This window comes from Stegostoma tigrinum, chromosome 25 (assembly GCF_030684315.1).
Source record: "Stegostoma tigrinum isolate sSteTig4 chromosome 25, sSteTig4.hap1, whole genome shotgun sequence".
In the NCBI taxonomy this organism is placed as follows: domain Eukaryota; kingdom Metazoa; phylum Chordata; class Chondrichthyes; order Orectolobiformes; family Stegostomatidae; genus Stegostoma; species Stegostoma tigrinum.
Genome location: NC_081378.1, coordinates 42,429,575 through 42,436,190, shown reverse-complemented (window position 1 = coordinate 42,436,190; position 6,616 = coordinate 42,429,575). Strand labels below are relative to the sequence as shown.

The following is a 6,616-nucleotide window of genomic DNA, read 5'->3' as shown; positions in this document are numbered from 1 at the left end:
TGGAACTGCCTCAAGAAGTCCTGGACAAACCTGCTGCCAATCACATCCTTTGGAAGATAGCATTTTGCTGGGGCACTCTCGGCTGCCTCATTCTTGGATCCAGGCCACACTTTCGTTCTTCCTTTCTCCTTCTCCATAGGGAAGGCATAGAGAGACCCCTGCCAGTTATGCTCCAGAGTCAGAACCAGGGCAGAAGAGGACATGATTGCACTGGAAGGGATGGAGAGGAGATTTGCCAGGATGTTGCCTGGCTGGAACATTTCAGGTATGAAGAAAAATGAAAAACAGGCAGGGTTCTTTTCCTTGAAGCGAAGAAGGCTGAGGAGGGACCTGACAGAGAGATACAAAATTATCAGCCGCAAGATTAAGGTGATAGGTATAAACTTCTCTCCTTACTACAAGGGTCAATTATGAGGAGGCAAAGATTTAAGGTCGGGGCCGGAAATTTAGAGGGGATTTAAGGAAGAAGTGTGTTACCCAGTTGCTGGTGGTTACTGGAACTCTCAACCTGCAAATGTGGCAGAACCATTACAATGTTTTGCAAGTAATTACATGAACATACGAAGCACAAAAGCTTACACGGCTATGGGCCAAGTATTTGGAATGGGATTAGAACAGATAAGTGTTTGATGACTATTACAGACATGATGGGCTGAAGGGCCTCTTTGCATGCTGTAATATGATATCACCCTAAGGTTTTAAAAATTCAGGCAAGGCTGGAGTAAATGTGCAACTCAACCTTCAGTGAGTAAAACTTAGTATTATTTGGAAGTTCTGCTCTCAGAGGTACAACATTAGCATCAATAGTGCAGAAAGTGCAGTGACTTTTATTGCTATAACTGCTTTTCAATCACAGAAAGTGCAACCCCAATGTGAATGCTTCACTCCGATAGCCAATCAGCAGAGCAGGATTCACTGCTTTTCACGGTATTCTTCGTAAACTCAGCCTTGGAAAGTGCAGTTTAAAGTTCAGTGTGAAAGCAGCAACGCTAACAGAAACAACACACTCACGATATTACACTGTTCTGACCATGGTCAGATATTTTTCAACATCACACTGTTGCCTGGGGTGACTTTCTCTTTGCTAGCATGTTCGTGAATATGTTCTGTGTGAGTAAGAGTCCTCAAGAAAGAAAGGAAAACAACAATGCACGAGAGGGTCAGGGAATTTTGTCTCACACGTAGTGGTGTGCTCCAGATAGGGAAACTGGGAAAAGCCTTGAGGCAGCTGTTCTCCATAGCAGAGACATCTACCCATGTTACCCAGGCGTGAGGTCATTACAGGACAAGGCATTGATGTGAACCTTTGATTCCTGATTGACTGGATATCATCTCCCAGCGTCTCAAAATTTTAATGAGGTTCCAATACAAGGGCAGTTGGTGACAACTTCTCCTTTGTCAGAAATGCATCAGTTTCTATTGAAGCAACAACTCAAAACTGCGTCCCCAAAATATTAAGGATATCATCATCCAAGAAAAGCTACCATAACCAAAACTAGCCTCCCCTTCTGCTCAGTGTTACTGCCTGTTATTGAGGAGGAAGATTGGCTCCCCACTTATTAAGCGCTTCTTGGTTCGTCAAAACATCTTTCTTTTTAGCTTGCAAAAATTACCTAAAACATACATCACTAAGAAAATGATGGCGTCAATTACCAAGGTTTTCTCGAGTGAGAGTAAAAAAACAGAAGACTCCTACTAGCCGAGGGGAAAAAACACAAAAGCACAACATCACATGTACACATAAACACAGTTAATATATTTAAAAGGAAGAAAAATTAATTTTAGAAGTCTTTTGAAGCTTTCAGGTTCTAAATTTTAAACTTCAAACTATAGTTGACTAACTATTGACTATCCACTACAGTAGCAGAATTTGTAGATAGCTTGAGTTCTTGGTGAATGGTTGTGTTTGCAAATATATTTTATCAGATCAGGTGAGAGAACAGGCAGGGGGAAAAAGGCAATTACAGATTTTGTTGCTTATAAATTCATTTCCCCTCCTGTCTTCCTGCTGCTCACAGACAGTTGGTGAAATATAGTTCAGTATATATTTCAGAGTTGGGCTCCATTCTCTGTCTAATCTGCCTAATTGTCGGGTGAGACATTTATCTTGTGACATTATTGTGAATTAAACAGAACATTCAAATTTCCTGAGGTGGACAGTTGCTTGGTTTCAATGTTTTCAGCTAAAAATGTTAGCTTCAGTGCAGGCATCAGGGTCACATGAAGCTTGCCTCAATCCATTGTCAGGTGAACATGCAGCCATTTTAAATCAATGTTTGCGTTTTTATAAAAAATTAGTTAATGCATGAAGTTCTCAATTATAACCATAAAGTGATGGAAGTTAAAATTCAATCGTCCATATTTATTACAATGGTAACAATAGCCATGGCCTTAGATCACAGAGCAAGAGAAGAACCATAAGGGGTGAAACAATAATCTGTGTTCACTGCATATTTATACAAATTGTGCCATATAAAAGGTAAAGGTAGTATAAAAGGCAGTCTGGCTTACTGGCAGATGCGTCCTGCAATAATCTGGGAGGATCCAGTTACAATGAAGCTTAATCATGTTATCCTTTGTTCCAAAAGAAATAGCCATCCCAGTCTGGAGGTTTACTGTGAGCCATCCTATAAGACCATAAGACATAGGAGTGGAAGTAAGGCCATTCGGCCCATCAAGTCCACTCCACCATTTAATCATGGCTGATGGGCATTTCAACTCCACTTCCCTGCACTCTCCCCATAGCCCTTGATTCCTTGTGAGATCAAGAACTTATCAACCTCTGCCTTGAAGACATTTAATGTCCCGGCCTCCACTGCACTCCGTGGCAATGAATTCCACAAGCCCACCACTCTCTGGCTGAAGAAATTTCGTTTCATTTCCGTTTTAAATTTATCCCCTCTAATTTTAAGGCTGTGCCCATGGGTCTTAGTCTCCCTGCCTAACGGAAACAACTTCCTAGCGAGCACCCTTTCTAAGCCATACATTATCTTGTAAGTTTCTATTAGATCTCCTCTCAACCTTCTAAACTCTAATGAATACAATCCCAGGATCCTCAGCCATTCATCGTATGTTAGGCCTACCATTCCAGGGATTATCCGTGTGAATCTCCGCTGGACATGCTCCAGTGCTAGTATGTCCTTCCTGAGGTGTGGGGCCCAAAATTGGACATAGTATTCTAAATGGGGCCTAACTAGAGCTTTATAAAGTCTAAGAAGCACATCACTGCTTTTATATTCCAACCCTCTTGAAATAAACGACAACATTACATTCGCTTTCTTAATCACAGACTCTACCTACAAGTTAACCTTTAGAGAATCCTGGACCAACACTCCCAGATCCCTTTGTACTTCTGCTTTATGAATTTTCTCACCGTTTAGAAAATAGTCCATTTCCAAAGTGCAAAACCTCACATTTTCTCACATTGAATTTTATCAGCCATTTCCTGGATCACTCTCCTAAATTGTCTAAATATTTTTGCAGCCTCCCCACCTCTTCAGTACTACCTGCCTGTCCACCTATCTTCGTATCATCAGCAAACTTCGCCAGAATGCCCCCGGTCCCTTCAGCTAGATCATTAACATATAAAGTGAACAGCTGCGGCCCCAACACTAAACACTGCGGGACACCACTTGTCACTGGTTGCCATTCCAAAAAAGAGCCTTTTACCCCAACTGTCTGCCTTCTGTCAGACAGCTAATCCTCAATCCAAGCCAGTAGCTCACTTCGAACACCATGGGCCCTCACCTTGCTCAGTAGCCTCCCATGAGGCACCTTATCAAAGGCCTTTTGGATGTCTAGATAGATAACATCTACTGGGTTTCCCTGGTCTAACATACTTGTTACCTCTTCAAAGAATTCTAACAGGTTTGTCAGGCACAACCTCCCCTTACTAAATCCATTCTGACTTGTTCTAACCCGACCCTGCACTTCAAAGAATTTAGAAATCTCATCCTTAAATTACCAACAACTGACATTAGGCTTAATTGGCCTATAAATTTTCCATCTTTTGTCTTGATCCTTTCTTAAACAAGGGGGTTACAACAGCAATTTTCCAATCATCTGGGGCTTTCACTGACTCGTGACTTTTGAAAGATCATAACCAAAGCCTCTGCTATTTCCTCCGCCACCTCCCTTAGAACTCTAGGGTGTAGCACATTGTGGCCAGGAGATTGATCAATTTTTAGACCTTTTAGCTTTTCTAGCACTTTCTCTTTTGTAATGCCTACCACACTCAACTCTGCCCCCGACTCTCCTTAATTGTTGGGATACTACTCATGTCTTCTACTGTGAAGACTGACGCAAAGTACTTATTAAGTTCTCCAGCTATTTCCTATCTCCCATCACTAGCCTTCCAGCATCAATTTGGAGCAGCCCAACGTCTACTTTTGCCTCTCGTTTGTTTCTTATGTATTGAAAGAAACTTTTACTATCATTTCTAATATTACTAGCTAGCCTACCTTCATATTTGATCCTCTCCTTCCTTATTTCTCTCTTTGCTATCCTTTGTTTATTTTTGTAGCCTTCCCAATCTTGCGATTTCCCAGTGCTCTTGGCCACTTTATAGGCTGTCTCTTTTTCTTTGATACATTTCATACATTTCCTCCATCCTGTAATGGTTATCACTACCTTTCATCCCTACTGTATCTGCAGCAAAGGTGATGAGGACAAGTCATTTTGACATGCCCAGCTGGGAACAGATCCTGTGTAATTGAGAAACACAAACTATTTGAGGCATTGCAAAGTCTGAAACAGATTATCCTCTCACATGAACTGCTGCAGTTCAACCGTTTCATGTGGCACAGTCGGCAGGTGGAAATAAATTGCTATCTATTTAGTTGTCTGGGCTGCAACGTCTATTGATTGCTGCAGTATCAGGAATGCAGCAAATTGAAGGCTTCAGTAAGTGGCAGAAAAGAAGGAGCAAAAATGAAACTGAACTAAAGCAAGTCAATAACACAAATAAACGTCAATGCCTCAACGCTCAAATGACTTCAACTAAAAGACCGCTTCCTTTAACAAATAGTCCAAAGCCGACTTCATTAGTCAAAGGCAATCTTCCCATTCTCTAAGGGATACAGCCTTAGAAGAAAACGTGCAATTCTACAGGGTGTCACACCAAGGACTGACATTACATTCAAGTGAGTACCTGTTCACTTGAGCTGTGTGTAAAAATTGCAACATGTAACGTTGAGAATGTTGCATGTGGGCAAAGGTCAAACTTTTGACTTCCCACCATGTGTGTTGTAGGGACTCCTAAATTTTCTGTATGAATCATCTATGAACCGCGGCAAAATTCCAGTAATTGTGCCCGAGGACGAGTTTCCAACCACTTTCAGTGCTGCTTTAGTTAAATATTTTTAATCCTCAAACTTATTCGTTTCTTAGCAAAATTAATGAAAAAGTGACTCTGGCAGAAACAAGATATAAGCCTTTCTAAACAAAAAAAGAAGACATCTCGCTTGATAGTATGGAACTTGAATGTTGCTGTAAAGAGAACCATTTTGCCACAGCTTTTTCTCTTGCACTCATCAGGGTAAATGCAAGTGTCACGAAGAGAATTTGCACATTCCATTTTACCGATAACGATCAGAGTTTGGGATATAAAGAATCTGTGCTTTCACACCCCTAGAGTAAGGGTCGCAACAAGCAATTCCAGCACCACATTTTTTGAGCTTAAAATATTTTTCCTGTTCCTTCACGAGATGCGGCGTTTGCTGGCTGGGCTTTTGCTGTCTTTTCCCAAGGATGGGGGAATCTCAAGGCTCAAGGGCGCATTTTTAAAGTGAGAAGGGAGAAATTTAAAAAAAGAGCCAAGGTTGCAAATTTATTTTAGAGAGATGTTGGTTTGCATGTGGAATGAACTTCCTGAGGAAGTGGTGGATGTGGGTACAATTACAATGTTTAAAAGGCATTTAGATAACAAGAATAGGAAAGGTTTGGAGGGATATGGGCCAGGAGCAGACAGGTGGGACTAATTTAGTTTGGGATTACGTTCAGCATGGACCGGTTGGACCGAAGGGTCTGTTTCCATACTGTACGCCCAAATGACTCTACGTGGAGTATGGACAGGGTAAAATAAAGAAGGTCATGTGTTATCACAAGCTCTTTTTTTAAAAATAACATTTCACTCTCTCATACACACACGTGCGCGCGATGGCAAAACAATTATCACAGTCTTTTTCATGGCAGACCTGTAAACTTTGAATGATGGGGTGACTTTTTAAATAAAATTTCTCTGCCTGTAAGAAGGAAATCCCTATTGCAAGTAATTTAAAAAAAGCAGAGAACAAACATGGCTGCTGCATCACATGACTTCCGCAAATTGAAAGTCCTGTTTCTAAACGAAGAGCAATTTGTCGATTGCAATCATTCTATATTGTTACTTGAGAGTCATCTACTGTCTCTGTGTTTCAATTATTACTCTTCTGAACTAGTTTCAAGAAGGCACTGATACATCAGTGTGGAGTGTTCCATTCATTCCCACTTGAACTGTGGAACAGTTTCAATCCACAAAAGAAGGCAGGTGGCTCATAGGTGGACAAAATTTGCAGCCTTTTCTTCCGTTTTTTTAAAAATTTTGACTACAAGTTCTGACTATACTGGAACATGACTC

The 6,616-nt window shown here is 41.1% G+C and overlaps 1 protein-coding gene across 4 annotated transcripts in view; it reads right to left on the bottom strand.

The window, feature by feature from the left end:
• The window catches only part of ptpro (protein tyrosine phosphatase receptor type O), a 163,716-nt gene that overhangs the window by 76,501 nt on the left and 80,599 nt on the right, over nucleotides 1-6,616 (bottom strand). The gene's annotated exons all lie outside the window — the stretch shown is intronic.